This window comes from Mytilus californianus, unplaced genomic scaffold (assembly GCF_021869535.1).
Source record: "Mytilus californianus isolate M0D057914Y unplaced genomic scaffold, xbMytCali1.0.p SCAF_7, whole genome shotgun sequence".
NCBI classification, from domain to species: domain Eukaryota; kingdom Metazoa; phylum Mollusca; class Bivalvia; order Mytilida; family Mytilidae; genus Mytilus; species Mytilus californianus.
In genome coordinates, this window is record NW_026262723.1 from 15,967,858 (window position 1) to 15,986,642 (window position 18,785).

The 18,785-nt window shown below is 32.0% G+C and overlaps 1 protein-coding gene across 4 annotated transcripts in view; it reads left to right on the plus strand.

Moving 5' to 3' along the window:
• LOC127708932 (low-density lipoprotein receptor-related protein 2-like) overlaps positions 1-18,785 on the plus strand; it is a 423,265-nt gene that overhangs the window by 322,756 nt on the left and 81,724 nt on the right. The window lies entirely within an intron of this gene.

The window sequence follows — 18,785 nt, forward strand, 5'->3', positions numbered from 1 at the left end:
TCAATTTTCTCGATGTTGCGTACTTTCATAAATAAAGAAGAATCATGGTCCGGTTGATTAAAATGGTTATACAGAACCCAAAATTGCGGATCTTTATTATCAGACCAGTGTTGATTCATCCTTTTACACAAAGTTTGTCGAGTTTCAACAACATATAGTAGTCAACACAAAGTGCATTCAATAACTAATTTTATCAAACCGTTAAATAAATTCTTTTTTATTTCTTAAATTGCTGTTTTATGAATTTAATAAAGGTAATGAACGTTAAAGAAAAAGAAAATCATGTCCTAACTTATCTGCCAAAAACATCATGCTAAAATTAATCTAAACAACAAAAAGACTTGCAAATGAAATGTATGCAAACAGGTACAGGTATAGATATTGATTTTGCCATCAGTAAAAAAGTGAACTAAATATTGATAATTATTGATTTTGTTATTTGTAAATTAAAAACAAACTTAATATTATTGTTTTACACACGGCATATTTTAGGCACTACGATCTGAAGATGCCTGTATTTTTGCATTGCATCAGGTCATGCTTTTTCTCTGACTGTTTATGACGTCTTTACACTAAATCCATTGGATATTTGATGTGTACTGATTTATAATTAAGTTTTATATGCATCATTTTTGTTATTAGTTGTCGTTTGCTTTGAACTAGCTGTCAGTAACTGCAAGTACTCTCACATCTGTGTGTCTCATTGTTGTTGGAATGTACAAATACCCGGCCACGTCCTCTGAGTGTTTTTGTAAGTTGATGTCTATTTGTATCCATCTGATGGGTTAAGGGTTTTTCAACTGATTGGTATAGTTTTTTCTTATCATGTACTGTTACACCACTGTCCCAGGAGTAGGAGGAAGTTTTGGCGCACACTTACATGTTTGAAAGAGGGGCGAAAGATACCAGAGGGACATTCAAACTCATAGATCGAAAATAAACTGACAACGCCATGGCTAAAAAAGGAAAAGACAAACATGCAACTAATAAGACACAACATAGAAACTAAAGACTAAGCAACACAAACCCCACCAAAAACTGGGGATGATCTCAGGTGCTCCGGAACTGAAGCATATCTGTAACCCCGGCACATTATGTATGTGCCTGGAATGTTTGTTCATCTTTCAGTTTATTCCATTTTCTTTATTATTGTCTGCTTTTCTTGAGTTTATGGATTTCAACTGTTTCTGTAACATATTTGTCTTTTTTACCAGTAATGAGTTTATACATCTGATCATTATTATAGTTGTAGTCAGTTTATGATAAGATCAACAAAGTCAAATCCGACTTCAATCATTTACTAGGGTTTGCATTTATCTGGTAATAGGACCTAACATGAACTATTAAAATTATTGATCGGCTTGTAAGAGGCGGCTATATACCCTTTATAGCAGAAAAGCGTATATGATACGATTTATCTTCGGCATATGCAAGGTTACAGGTCTGTTTAATGTCAATCAGGAAATGTGTCCTAATTCCGGAGTCTGTAATTCAGTGGTTGTCGTTTGTTGCTGTGTAATGTATTTGTTTGTCGTTCATTACTTTGTACATGAATTAAGCCGTTAATTTTCTATTTAAAAAATTTTACATCTGTCATTGTTGACCTTTTATAGTTGACTATGCGGTATGACTTTGCTCATTGTTGAAGGCCGGACATTGACCACTAGTTGTTAAATTCTGTGTCATTTGGTCTGTTGTAAATAGTGGTCTCAATAGCAATCATACCACATCTTCTTTTTATACACATATTGTTTCGGTAAACGATGATAGGTTAAATCAAATTTAGTATTATCAATCTAAAATATATTAACGACAGTTATCTGGTATAATGTATCCTTAGTACACTTAATTGGTTTACATCCGTTTTATCGACATTCATTTTGTTTATTATTATGTTTAAAATTGAGAGTATATAATTTTGATAAATATTGTTCATGCGTCCAAACCGCTTTTGATAATTTACCTGCACGAGGAACTCTCGAAGCCGATAATTTGAAGCCAAAGATGTATAAGAACCTCTATTACCAAAAAAACCTAAAACAATTTACCACACAAAATTTTGACGACACATTGTTTTTCGGTAGTTGTAGAGTAATTTCTTTTACTAATATACGTTCATGAACATACATAAGGGAGTTGGTAAACGACATACAATTAAAAACAGTAAACATTTGGTTGTAAATTATTTGCAGATATTCCAATTGTTAACAAATCTGAATAGCACACATTTGCATATGATAAGATGGAATTTCACAGTGTTCCTATCTAGTGATCACATTTGTTTACGTTACTGTCAGTCAATTAAATGGATTGTCAGAATGATTATAATGGTCAATTTAACAATAGATAGGTTCACTGGCCATACATTTGTCTCCTCTAGAAAAATGTACTAAACTTTAATGAAGGTAATTGACTTATAAAGGGATAGTTAGCTTTCAAACTTCTGAAAGGTTACATTTTTTTAAATATTAGATATTGGATGTTATATTGTAAGTTGTTCTCACATTTAGTAAAATATTTACTTACATAGTATGTCTTCAAATGCGAATTCCTTCGTATACTAGTAAATAAACTTTAAAAAAAAATCAAAGAAGGAATCGTTGAAAAAATAATGCAATTTTTATTTATCTTTGATTGAAAGTGCAAGATTTAATTTAACAGTATATAAGCCAATGTGGTAAGAATATAACCCGAACGTCTTAATTGCACCGTGGAAAATGTCTGAATGCTTCCGAACATCTTATCTACACCGTGGAAAATGTCTGACTGCGTTATTGTAGAACTGTGTAGTGTGATATAAAACATTTTAGTAAGAAACAAAGAAAATTGTCGTTTAATTTAAAATTATATAACATGGAATACTGTAGGTGTAATAGCACCAAATCATAGTACGTCACATCCGGTTGCATACGAAAATAGGTAGAACAAAATACTCCCTTGAATTTGACAGTTGTAGGTAATTAATCCTACATTTCATTACAGTTAAACATTTCTGGGTCATAAACATATATCTTGGGTATTTCAAAGCACCATTATTTCTTTTATTAGGGGTTTTTATAGAGTATTTTGGAAACTTGAGGTGACATGGTTACTAAAGCTTGCACAAAGGTAAAAAAAAGAGGTAAACATTTGATTGATTAACTTCCAGTGATGGTTATTTTCTTATATGCAATTTAATGTTATGTGAAATTTTTTCTATAGTACTTGACAGGATAAAACTCATGCCAAGTATTTCTTTATTTGAAACAAAGATAAATTCTGCATTTTTTTTTGAAAAGTGCAAATTTAACAAAGACTAATAGGGGTAACCCAATGGTGGTATTACACCTAATGTGGGAAGCTGTACATGCACCTTTGACCTTGTGAGTACTCTAATTTGTTGAGTCTCTAAAACAAATGTTATGAGGAAATCTCCTTAAAATAGGACCCTTAATAAAGGCAACAGTAGTATACCGCTGTTCGAAACTCATAAATAGATAGAGATAAAAAGAAATCCGGGTTACAAACAAAACTGAGGAAAACGCATCAAATATAAGAGGAGAACAACGACACAAAAAAAAAACACAGCATTAAAATGTAACACACACAGTAACGAACTACAATATAACAATTGCCATTTTCCTGACTTGGTACAGGACATTTTAAGAAAAATATGGTGGGTTGAACCTGGTTCTATCATGAATATTAGTAGACAGAACAAGCCATACTTAGTGTTTTATGGAGCTTTTACTTCTTATTTTCTGCTATAATAGAAAAAAATTTCCTAAGAAATACTTTAATAAATATTTAATTATAAATAAATGAAATTTTTTCTATAGCAGTAACAACAAATTATTGACTAAAAGAGAAACTTTTCATGTCCCTCTCTGGAACGCGGCGTAAATTTAAGTTTTACGTAAGGACTTATTGAAACCTCCTTGGAGACAGTAAACTTTTATATGGATAGTTCATTCAGCTTGATTACTTCAATTATTCATTTATTATAATATTTCTATCATAAATGAGTGTAATTAACCCCAAAATCTTTGCTTATTGACCTAAAATGTTGAAATTTTGAGGAAATGAAAGGTATAAATGGACCAAAAGAGACCTTATAAGGAAGACAAAGAGGTCCATTATTAGTAGTATTTTTCATTCTAAAGTCATCTTTTGTATCATATTCAACTGTTTGTAGGCCGATGAGATAAATATTTGATCATTTATTGGTCCACAGTATATTCTATCATGATGCGGCTAGGTTTGGATTTTTAGAAGAAATTTTGCTCGAATCGCTGTAGATTTCGTCTTACATTATACTAGATTTTTCGTAAACTGTTGAACTGATTATAACAAAACTTAACAGGAATGCTTGAAATAACTAGTATTACAAAGGAAAAAGTCACATTCAGTTCATTCAACAAAAAATTCTTCTTTAACTTTTGCATCCTTGATGTGCCTGCACTCATGGAAACCAAGACAACCACTTCCCCATGAGTACACATACATCCACAGTGATTACTTGTTTAACCCTTTTAACAAACAGTAAACAATTATAAACAAACGAATCTACCATACATTTTCATTTCGAATCGTACCCACAAACATACTCTGTTATTTATTACCTACTGCTCAAAATGTTTTACACAAAACCAATCTCCATGATGGTAATTTTATAAAGGAGAAGTCGATAAAAATACGACAAAACCAAGCGCTCGACTTCAGCAACCGAGTCATATTCCTATAATTTCGTTATATTGACAAATTTGTGGGAGTAGCATGTACTGCATTTAGGTTATCCATTTGTTTTAAGGACAAAATATAAATAACGAAAAATTGCGAACAATTACAGATTACATTTTATTAATCAAAGTTCAAATATCTTTTTGTCAATATTACTCGACGGTTACTTTTAGTGAAGAATTAAAATGTGACAGGCCATACTAGTATTGTATATTATACGACTCATTAGAACCGCTCGATTAAAAAGAATGGAAAGCAAAATCAAAACAACAGTCATGACAGTATAAATTCAAATGTTAATTTTAGGTCATATACATCATCCTGATAAAATATAACATACAATAATGGAAATTTTTAAACGGATATTTGTTTTAATTAGAAATAGATTAAAAAAAAATACCATGCACACGATCATAATATATTTTCACAGATTTTAAACTGCAGTTATAATAATGAATAGTCAAATCAATGGTGATCATTATAAGTATTTTACATCAATCCCAGGTTATTTCTATGTCAAACTATCTTTTACATTTTTCTATTCTGAATCGTCAATTAAATTGATAAATATTTAAAAATGGTCATCATAGGTGACACTTGAAAGTTTATTGTTATAATTATATCTAAAAAGGTGGATAATGATGTAATGAAGGAAATTGTTTAATAAAGAGATAAGTGTTTCAAACCAGGATGATCGGCAGTTTTTGAAATGCCAGTAATTAGTTGTTAACATTTAAATTCGTCTCCTACTCACTTTATGATTTACTTGCATATTCACTTTTCGAATGTAAGTGTCTATTCTACACAGTGTAAGTATACATTTTATCATTTTTAAGTCAAAATGATTTTGATTTTTTTTAGTCTGGACGTTCAGCAAACCTCAACGAATATTATAATTTAATCTGAGTAAAACATTGACGGAAAAAGCTATTAATCAATGTCACAAGTTGTTAAATGTTATTCTAAAGCCAATAACACATGATGATGTGTCTCAATGCTTGTTCTAAAAAAAACACAAACATCCATCGCAGAACAACCGAGTTGGATGCCAAAAGGATGATAAATAAGCTCGATACAAATTTACAAGTGTCAATTTTATTTTCTACTTATTGGCAAACAAACTGCGGATATACTGTAAATCCAAGACAGTACCAGCAGTCATGTACTCCACAAAATGCAAATGACATAATTTTTACTTCTTAGGAAAAAGGGAAATAGAAGTTAACAGTATCCTTAAAAATTACTTTCCGCTATATAAATAATTCAAAATTTGGTAACTACGTCATGTACGTTGAACATATCTGTCCCATCAAAGGATACAACAGATACATTTAAGTCTGTCTCATATATTGACTTACATTAACAATGAGTGTCGGTTGAAAACAAAACTTTACAACTAAAAGAGATGATTTTATCTTTCCAATTGGGAACTTTCCTTTTCTATGTAGCTACATTCCAGCAACGCATATATACCGGGAATATATATCCCAATTGATGCGTATTTCAGGGCTTGCATTTCCTATCATAATTTCGATGATAGTGGGTTTCTGTTCACAAGGAAGCTTCTAAAGTAAGAGTTACAAGTGGTGAAGTTGAAATCATACCTTCGTAAGTTTTACGAACACCATCACGAGTTGAATGAAAAATCCGTTTCACAAATAATAACGGATAAGTTCCTAATGTAGTAACTACAATGTACAACCCTTTTTTTCAGAATGTTGCCAATCAAATCAGATTTATAACCTGGTTTATACTAACATTAGCAAGACGACGGGTGCCACATGTGGAGCAGGATTGCGTACCCTTTCGGGAGCAAATGAAATCACTCATATCTTTTTGTGCAGTTCGTCTTGCTCAGCCTTCAGTTTTCTATGTTGTGTTTTATGAACTATTGTTTGTCTGTTGGTCTTTTTCTTTTAGCCATGGAATTGTCTGTCTATGTTCGACTTATGAGTTTGAGTGTCCCTCATGTATCTTTCGCCACTCTTTATATCATGTATGTCTTGACTTTTTATTGATTTTAGCTAATTAAGAACACTTACCAAAAAAGTTTTTGTTTTTGTTAGATGTATTTCAGTTTGTATCATTCTGATGAGTTAAGCCTTTTTCAACTGATTTTTACAGTTCTTACTTATATTGTACTGTTACACAACTGTCACAGGTTAGGGAAGGGTTGGGATCCCGCTAACCTGTTAAACCCCGCCACATTATGTATCTATGTGCCTGTCCCAGGTCAGGAGCCTGCAAATCAGTGGTTGTCGTTTGTTGCTGTGTTACACATTTGTTTTTCGTTCATGTTTTGTACATTAATTAGGCCTTTAGTTTTCTCGTATGAGTTGTTTTACATTTGTGAATTCGGGTCCTTTTATAGCTGACTTAGCAGTATGGGTTTTTCTTATTGTTGTCGGCCATACGGTGACCTATAGCTGTTAATTTCTGTGTCATTTGGTATCTTGTGGAGAGTTTTCTCATTGGCAATCATACCATTTCCTCTTTTTTTATCGTGATTTTAAAACAGAGCATCCGACATCTTTAACTATACAATGACTATAAAAAGTGCACATTAATGTGGGCTTGGAGTTTTACTTGTGAAACACATTTCAGATTAAACAATGTGTAAATTTGCATCCATATATTCATTTAAAAAAATGCTGTTAACACTGAATCGAGAACAGACATCAAGTTTAAAAAAAACACAACTGAATATTTTATTGGTAAACATATCCTTAGTATTTTTTCTCTGATATCCGAAAACCTTAAGCTAATTACAGTTGTGATAGTGATATTCTGATTCTGTACCAAAAACATCAAAAGATTAACTGAATCGTACATCTTAATGGTAATTTAATATTTTGTTTTACATGATTACACTAATTACTGGAACACACCCGCGAAATCGGGGACATTTAGAGCGTAGTTGAAAATATGTAAACTGTTGTAGGATGATTTTTTGTAAAATATTTTATGACTGGAGAATTTCAAGAAAAAGTATCAAAAGTCATAAATATTTGCGGACAGCGAAATTTATTTTAGCCTCCCCCTTTTTTCAAAATCCTTTATTTTTTTATTTTTTATTTAATTTCAATTAATTTTCTGCGTTTTTCTGTATATTGTTAACAGACACATACTATTATCTCTATATAATATATGACCGCCGTTGATAGTAAACTTGAAATGATAGGAAATAGCAAATACAATGTACACTTTATTTATAGTATATGTATGTTCATCATGTTCATAGTATACAGAAAAAGCGAAAAAAAAATGTCCTGTCCCCCCAAGTACCTATGTTCATTATGTGTAATTTTAAACAGTTTTGAACGGCGGTCTTGTCCAATGACGGAAACAACATCCGAACGCCTTTATTTTCGTTTTCCTCACAAAATAACACAAACGGAATAATCACAAGCGAGGATGACAAATGCGACTATGCATGGTACCTTTAGGACACAAAGGCATGATAATTAATTTATTGTGGAAGCGACACACAAAATGAAGTCTTCTCATTTAAAAGTATAGATTATAGTATAGATGTTAAATGTTTTATGATATTCACTCGTATTATTCATTGGACAATTCCAATTAAGCTAAGTTATGATATCATAAGCTCAAGAGCAAAACATGTTATATTATAACAGAAAATAAAAAAGACAGACTTATTTATATTACAAAATATAGCTGTTTGAATTTTGAAAGCTTTATCATTTCATGTATTCGAATTGTTTTAAGTTTTGTTTCACTTTCTAATGTGTACATTATTACAATGTATCAGTTGTATCACGAATTGATTACTGTTTTAGTGTAAGTAAAATCGGTATATATACATTATAATACAAATTATGACAAAGGCTGGTTAAGAAATAACATTGCATGCGAATCGTGTGCTACGTTGATATAGTTTTTTTATCATGTAACATGTATAAACTTATTTTTCACAGGTCTATGGAAAGTTATCTTTTCTTCGTTGTGTTGTTTTTGACTGCAATAACAGGTAACGTATATATATACGGGGTTGCACTAAAATGGTTGTTTTCATATTATAACTGTATCATATTCAAGTACAATCGTATTTGGTCGAAGTAAGGTGACTGATGAACAAAATGTCTGTAAGCATACTCATACATAACATGATCAATATGAACTATTTGTGTCAATTATCATTTCAATGCAAGGATTGTCGCATGATAATATGCGATGAACTGTTTAGTTATTCACCGACAAAACTATCTCACATTAAAATGACGTAACTGATGTACGAAAAAATTACAGAAAGAGTCTTCATTTGTTACACATAGGAGATCATAAGTGGCATTTTTAGTCAAAATTATTCTCTGGCGTAATTGTTTTGACAAATCATGTGTTGCTACTTAATAAATGTATTTATTATCTGACACCTTCAACCAAAAATAATCCTGTATTAAGGCCAACAAAAATTCTTTACAAACCGGCATTCTGTATAACACCTGTATTAATGATCATCTCTGAGACACACATTGAATTGTAATATAAAGACAATTTATAATGTTTTTGAGGTCAATGGTTAATTAACTTCTGTATTGATGGTTGTTTATTGGACAATGTGATAATTTCAAACATTGGGATGTAATCTATCATTTTACAAGCATCACGGATCGTGTATTCAAAGTTTTTGTTTTAAATGCACAGTATACGTCTTTTGTGTCATTAATCATCTAACAATAAATTTTATAGTAATTCAATCGGTCATTACCGTAGATTTGGGAGTTAATGCTGCTACCCTCTCTTTATCTTATGACTTGGCCCATAACATTTCTGGACAATACCAAACTAGGCATCAGTCTTTTTAGACCTTTCATAGGTGAATGATCGGTGTGAGCCAATGCTCCCTGTTGAAGGCTGTACTTTGACCTATAATGGTTTACTTTTTGCACATCGTGACTTGGGTTGAAAGTTGTCACATTGACACTCATAACACATCTTCTTTTTATTAAAACAAAATGGGTCTACAACATTTGGATTCTAGCATAATAGACCGGAAAAACACTCTGACCATTTGAAATTGAAAACGATATCATTTAGTAAATTTGAAGAAAATTAACTAGATTGAATGAAAGAATTTACAGTTATTAAAATTACTTATTTCTTATTTAAACAAACACGAATATAAAAAAGAGGTTTAAATTTGTTAAAACTAGTTGATTCTATACACATTAGTATAAAACATTTGATATCAGGAGATTGGAATATTGAGATATTTTTATCAGATTTCCAGAAATAGAGGAATATATTCGTACACGTTCGATAGTTATGTATTCCCACACACATATAAAGCATAGTCCAAATAATACCAATCGTAATATAACTGGTTTCGAGTAACAAATCAGTGAAATAAGAAGTTAGTTATTTCACAATCGAGGATATGACTGAATTACAACAACAAATAGAACATATCTGTGATCATATATAACAGTCAAGCAAATAAGTATACATGTTAGACTCAGATTGACGTCTGGTCTTTAATCGACGTCCGTTCCTCAAATCGATGTCCTAATCTGACGTCACCTTCTCAAATCGACGTCTAATATTTTGATCCTCTAATAGACGGCCAATATGACGTCATGTATTGCCAAAAGGACGTCCGACCGATTGTAATTTCTCTAATTGATGGCTATGATCAATAAATAATAAATTACTGCAAGTATACATGGTATACATGTACATATATAAGACTTTAATTGATTTTGGAACATTTAAATACGAATTGAAGATGAATTTTGGTCTGTTTGTTTTTTTATAACAACCTAATTTTTAAACATTTAAAGACATTCCATAGACTTTTTTTCCAACCTGACATAGGTAACGAATGTTTTGATATTCATTTGCATAAGGACGATTCAAATTCGACACAGAATTATTGTTATTAAATTGATTTCTAATTATATCATCTGTACTGTTTTGTCTTTATATAAATCTGTTCTAAGAAACTTATTGTCTTTATACATTACCAATCGTACTGACTTAATAGACGTATGAGAAGGAACAACACAGTCTCTTCCAAAAAGAATCGATTAAACAAAATAAATGACTTACGTCGACAAATGACAACAAGACACCTAACGATATCTTATAACACATACATGTATATTAATATTTATCTTGATAGAAACTAATCCAATCGATCTACGTTATCGAATGTCATTGCGGCAAATTCATAAAACAAACGTCGATAAAGGAAGCGAACAATTAGACATCGATTTGAAAACAACAAAAAAAGACATCGATTAGAGGGGCATAAAAATGGCCGTCCATTTAGAATCTTATTCTATTGTGACGTCAGCTTTAGACGTCGATTTGAGGAACAGACGTCAATTAGAGACCGGACGTCGATCGGTGTCTTACATATATACTATATAAACATCCGTTGCTTGAAGTTTGCAACACACACGGAAATTTCACATTGGTGGAATGAAAGCGTTGTTATAAGTTAAGATATGTTGTAATTGATACTCGTTATACCTAAATAGGTGGGTCGACGGACATTATTCCTCCAGGAGAATGTAGAGAATGTTCAGACGGTTCTGGCTGTGCTTATAGATGGCAATTCTGTGATAAATGGAATACTTGTGACAATGGGGAGGATGAAAACGAGGATTTATGTAGAGGTACCAAGGTTAAATGTTTAGCTGTAACGGAAATCTGTAATTGGTTTATAAAATAATTGTTCCATTGCGTTTTCTCGTGTTATGGGTTTTCATACTAGTTAGAATGATCTGTGACGTCACTATTTCCATTGATAAAGAATGCATTGCAAGAATTCATATGACGTACGAAAATGTATAATTCATATTTTGTATAAAAACAGGGCATTTTTTTTCCTCTCTTTTTTCAATAATACATACTTAATGGCCTTAATCATTTTGAGAAATTAATCGAATTAGGGATTTCAACAAAATGACTTATAATTATATATAAAAAAAACGACAAGCCATTATTGTTTAACGAAATTACTACTTGAAGCATGCGTTTGTTTTTAGAAAGTAGCACAAACGTGCAATCGTGCTCATTAAAATTATTATCAAACTTCACTGGATGTCAACTGAATAAACCCGGTCAATGAGTGTAATATTATTATTCTGTACATACAATTTATGAAATAGAATATTCAAAACGTAATTTATTATTCGTGTGTTTCTTTGTCCTATATGTTCTCCCATTTATTTGTATTGTGGTCCTGTAATGTGATGTTGTCGTTTTGGTGTTGTGTTTGACGTCGCCATAAAAGCGGGAGGTTTGGCATGCCACAAAACCAGGTTCAACCCACCATTTTTTTCTTAAAATGTCCTGTACCAAATCAGGAAAATGGCCATTGTTATTTATAGTTCGTTTCTGTGTGTGTTACATTTTAATGTTGTGTTTTTGTTGTGTCGTTGTTCTCCTCTTATATTTGATGAGTTTCCCTCAGTTTTAGTTTGTAACCCGGATTTGTTTTTATCTCTATCGATTTATGAGTTTCGAACAGCGGTATACTACTGTTGCCTTTATTTACCCATTTATTTTTTTATTTGTTTGGCTTTATTTAGAATTGGAATGTGAAAAAGGTGAAATGAAATGCAAAGACGGGATACATTGTTTTCCTGAATATACTTTATGTGACTACGGCGCATACTGTAAAGATGGTTCAGATGACGATCCTGAAATGTGCATAAGTAAGTACATGGTTTTTAGTGAGTTATTGCTGGATAACATAATTTCAAAATTGACATAATATTGTGGTGTCTTGTTTTATCTAGAAAATAATAAAGGTTCCTTTAATATTTTGTTTGAAGTATTCAATATCTAACCATAAAGAACATGCGGGTTTTTTTATCAAATGAAATTCCAACCAGAACAGTGTCAACAAGTAAAGAACAATAAAGCTATTAAATTTACTGCAACATATGTGCATTTTTTTAAAGGGTGTAGGCTCATTATTATTTAGAAAATACGAAATAAATATTGATTTCTTTAAAAAAAACATGATCGAAAACCTTGCTACTGTATGATTGTGCTTATTTTGGTTTCATTTTCATCATATTCAATTGCATATATGATAGTTCATTTAGAAACCATATTGAACTAAAAATATGAACTCATGCATATCTGACATGGCAAGTGTTATATTTGTGACGGGAAATATCAAATTCGGTTAAGTCAAAGTAAAGCTATGTATAGTAACACGTTTATCAAGTCATTAGACTGGTACTACTACAACAGTTTATAGTAATATTATTTTAAAACTTAATATTGTAATTCGCCGTTTCATAATCTAATGCGTTCTGAGTGATATTGTAAAAAGCGTACACCAAAACGTTGTGAATGGATTATAATGTACTAAACAATGGAAATTCAACCAATGAGGTAACGTTATTTTCATTTTGGTGTACGAACAATGAGATTACCCATAGTCCTTTAGATTCTAAAAAGGCGAATTGCTGCACTGTAGTTATTAAGTCACCTTACTGTTTCTACCAATTCAACAGATCGAACGTGTCCAAATGAAACAAAGAAATGTAGTGATGGTATTGCATGTTATTCACCAAAAGATCTCTGTAATGGAGAAGAATTGTGCAAAACTGGTGATGATGAAGATAAAGACATATGCAAAGGTTGGTTCTTAAGCGCAAAATGTAAATCTTCATTATGTATTGTGTCATGGAGTTTTTGACAAGCACAAGTTTATAAAATAGAGTTTTAAAAATTCATACTTATTATATACAAGTTAATATAAATACAATTTACAATTATTACATGGTTAAAGGGGCACTAGCTGTCAAAATCATGTGCACCGATTTGACTTTAATTCTCATATTTGATTTATAAAGGCATCAGTAGTATACCGCTGTTTGAAATTCATAAATCGATTGAGAAAAAAAAAAAAACAAATCCGGGTTACAAACTAAAACTGAGGGAAACACATCAAATATAAGAGAACTACGACACAACAAAAACACAACATTAAAATGTAACACACACAGAAACGAACTATAATATAACAATGGCCATTTTCCTGACTTGGAAAACATATAACATACTAAAACACACATCCAAATTATAATAAGTATTAAATAAACAGTAAACAATGCATATACTAGATAATGTATAGCAGAATTTCGTGTGTATTTTAGTCTAGACGTTATCTAATTAACTATCGAGATGAATTCCGAAAACTACCGACGGTCACATAACACGATATAAACATTAACATTGTTATAAATATATAGCGACCTTGTGCAATTGTATTTTTCTATGTCTTTTTGATTTCATGTTATAGGTTAAAAAATAAGTTTATTTTCGATTTTACCTGTTTAAGAATGATTTTTTGTGGATCGAATCAGTCAATCAAATGATTAACCTTTGTTTCACTTTCAACGTTGACACTCTTTTCTCTTAATAACTGAAAACGCATAAGTCTCTTGCTAAGGGGTTTAATTGAAGTTAACATGAATACGGATTCAATGAGGTCGAATTATTCACTTGCAAGTGAATTATTCATCATCGATGTTTCTTAGCTTATTTTTACAAAACTGAACCATACTGGCTGCTAAAATCGAATTATTGTTTCACTATTTCACAATTAATGATTGAGCAAACAAATCATAATTTGATTTTCTTATATATCTCGTAGCTAGTGCCCCTTTATACAAAAATTTGTCTATACACTTTTCATGCTCTAATCTTCTGAAATGTCGGCATTCCTTTTTATACCAATTTGACTGCCCATTCCACACCTTCCACATCCAACAAAGTAGTATTCTCCTCATGACCACACAACTATAGGGACAGAACATAAACAAACAAAGTCATAAAACATACGGCGTGATTTGACTAGTTCCGAACGAAAAAAAAACTCAGCTGTAATGTATATAAACTATAAGGGGCATTCAGACTCTCTGCTACAGTTCATAAAAGCAATTATTCACGAATAATTCAACAAATACAACCTACAAGAGAGGGACGAAAGATACCAGAGGAACAGTCAAACTCATAGATCGAAAACAAATTGACAACGCCATGGCCAAAAAAAAAAAAGACAAACAGACAAATAATAGTACAGATGACACAACATAGAAAACCAATGACTAAGTAACACGAATCCCACCAAAAACTGGAGGTGATCTTAGGTGCTCCGGAAGGGTAAGCAAATCCTGCTCCACATGTAGCACCCGTCATGTTGCTTATGTTATTACAAATCCGGTAAATAGTCTAATTCGGTAAGTCACATTCGTGAAAATGGAGGGTATTGTAGTTACGACATAAGGAACATATCCGATGTCATCTGTGAAACAGTTATTCCATAACGGTCAACCAACTCGTGATGGCGTCCGTAAAATTTACGAAGGTACAACCTTGTCAATTTAATATCGTTTTTTAAAACACTGATTAATGTTGCGATACAATTTTTGAAAATACGGTTCTATGACTATTATCATATTAGTCAAACATCTTTTATTTTGATTAAACATTCTAGCAATCTGCAATTTATGATAAAAGAACAAAATTGCCGTTTACTCGATCGCCAATTTTGTTCAAATAGAAATAAGAAGGTGTAGTATGAGTGCCAATGAGACAACTCTCCATCCAAGTCACAACTTGTAAAAAGTAAACCATTATAGGTCAAAGATCGGCCTTCAACACGGAGCCTTGGTCCATATAAACAAGTCAAATTTTCCTATTTCTAAAATACATTTTTTAAGATTTTCAGTGCCCACCAGATCATGTAAAATGTGTTGATGGTTTACAGTGTATTAGAACGAAATACCTCTGTAATGGACATACAAGTTGTAAGGATGGATCCGACGAAAGTAAAGAGACGTGTGCAGGTCTGTATATACCAATTCAGGTAACATTGCTAGCATTCTTTTATATTAAAAGGTTGTTCTGTGTATTTCATGGAATAAATATGCAGACAAGCAAATTAACTTCGTCGTTAGTAAACCACACCGAGGTCTGCTTTTTTAGGACTGCTGCAGACTTATGGACAAGTCTGCTCCAGATCAGACCTGTGGACAAGTCTGCTATGGACCAGTCCTGGGGACAGCTCTGCCCCAGACCAGACATGAGGACAGGTCTGCCCAGATCAGACCCGTGGACAGGTCTGTTACTGACCAGACCTGATGACCGGTCTGGTTATGACAGATTACCGTGTTTAAGACTTTTCATATTAGACCTGAGCTTTTATTGTGTAAAAAATAATCGCATTGTTCTTTTTTTCCGGTATAGCCAATTACTATACTAGTTAGACTCTGTATAGATATTATCAAGATTATATACATTACAAATTTCTTTGTTCATTTCATATTCTTAAAATTGAGAATGGAAATGGGGAATGTGCCAAAGAGAAAACAACCCGACCATAGAGCAGACAACAGCCGAAGACCACCATCAATGCAGCGAGAAACTCCCGCACCCGGAGGCGTCCTTCAGCTGGCCCCTAAACAAATATGTATACTAGTTCAGTGATAATGACGTCATACTAAACTCCAAATTATACACAGGAAACTAAAATTAAAAATGATACAAGACTAACAAAGGCCAGATGCTCCTGACTTGGGACAGGTGCAAAAATGCGGCGACGTTAAACATGTTTTTGGAGATCTCAACCCTCCCCCTATACCTCTAGCCAATGTAGAAAAAACAAACGCACAACAGTACGCACAGTAAAACTCAGTATAAGAGAAGTCCGAGTCCGATGTCAGAATAGGAAACAAAAGAAAATAAACAAAATGACAATAATACATAAATAACAACAGACTACTAGCAGTTACTGACATGCCAGCTCCAGACCTCAATTAAACTGATTGAAAGATTATGTCTTCATCATATGAATATCAGGCACAATCCCTCCTGTTAGGGGTTTAGTATTATACCGTCATAAAATATATGAGAAGAAGATAACCTGTGTCATACCAACAACTGGTTTTAAAATAAATGTGTTTAATTCCGATGCAAAGACCCTATAAGTGAATCAATATTAAAGCCAAAATATGCAATCTTTAATGACCTGACAACAAAATCGTAACTATATCCCTTCTTAATAAGTCTGTTTAAAGGTTTTGTTAGCTTTTGAGGTGAATACTGACATTTTTGTGCTTTGTAAAGAATATTACCATAAAAGATTGGATGTGAAATACCCGAACATTAAATAATGGTTATAAAATTACACGCTTGTGAGCGACAAATATACATTCAGTTATCATAAAAGAAAGGAAAGTTTGTTTTATTTTATTAGAAGGTGGATAGAAAGGTTATCCAACGCATCGGAAAAATATTTTTATATGATGGGACATCATTGTTTACGTTTTTTCTTTCCCCTTTTTTGACAGTCTCTTCCTAAATATAACTCTATGCATTACATAGATTTTTCCTCGTAATTCACCTTGTTAACCTTGAATTAACAATTCTGTTTTTGACAAAATGTTCAAAAGAAAATTGTACAGTGTCCGGATATATTAGGTGTAACAGTTGTTTAAATATGAACCGTCTCGTCAATTCGACAGAATTATCTTTACCGATTATGTATGATATCTGGGACGTCTGAAAAGATATACTCGTTCTAAACATGAATGAAGTATTTGCTCCTTGACGTTAAGCTACCAACAAAACCAATTACCCGACATAATGTACTAACAGTATACTATTCCGAGAAGAGAACTTCTCATACATTTCATTTTAAAGTACAAATGAAATCAGTCATGTCAGTGTTGGATGATGCCCTCAAATAGTTTTGTTATACAAACCATCTTGAACTACTGACTTTAGTAACGGTTCGATATTGTAATACGGAGAAGAAATGCTGGCACTCTAAATTGATTCGGAGAATAGTTTGTAGTCATCATGGCCATTGTGTACCAATGCTGCTGTCATTTGTTCTATACATAACATCCTGAGTGAACTAATTTATGATTTCTGATACGACTATAGAATAACAAATAATCGTAATTATTATGGTCAGTCTGAGTAAACTATTCCCAGATGATGCCATCTCATACATGTCATACTTGTATCATCAATGATCATGTTTATTATAAAATATTATCTTTCTGACATCAGCTTGTTTTACACTAATTTGAAAGCTATATTTTAAATTTGGATACTGCTTCGCGGATATCTTACACATTTATGCATTATGAGTTTTTATTTAAGCTTATATAGATTCCTAATCTTCTGAGGAGGGTATACATAACTTCTAACGCCAGAACACATTTTTCTGTTTCAAATGGCCAAATTGATGGGATTCAATTTTGATATTTGTGTTAAGAAATATTTGAAGACATATCTTAGTTTTGTTGATGAAATATTTAAGTGTTCTTCCTTCTACACATTTCACTATTGAAAAATAGTAATGTAAAATTGTTCATATACTTAAACATGTTTAAATATGGTCAATTCACATCTTCTATTTTTTGATTATCTGTTTGTAACACGAAATGGTCATATATTTAATGAAACGCCATCGTTTTTTATTTCAAACACAATGACAGAAAATTACATCGTAGCGAAATTTGATTAGAATTAACTTGTTACATTTAACACATATATCAAAGTCAGCTAAAGAATTTCCTTTTACTATTGTCATTAAAAGTTCAATAGTCTTAGAAATATTATCTTTTTTTTTAGTTGCTTTAGGCTTTAAGCCAGCTGTCAGTACCTCTCAGATCTGTACCTAAAGAGGGGTGAACGATACGAAAGGATCATTCAGACTCATAAGTCGAAAATAAACTGACAACGTCATGGCTAAAAAATAAACCAAAAAGACAAACAGACAAACAACAGTACACAAAACAACATAGAAAACCAAAGAATGAGTAACAAAATTCAGTATGGAGCCTGTAAATCAGTGGCTGCTGTTTGTTTCTGTATATCATATTTTGTTCCGTTTGTTCATTGTTAAATTCATAAATCAGGCCGTTATTTTTCTTGCAATATCGGGGTTTTTACATCCAACTATGCAGTATAGGTTTTGCTCATTATTGAAGGTCGTACGGTGACCTGTAATTGTTAATGTATATGTTATTGGTCTTTGGTTGAGAGTTGTCGCATTGGAATTA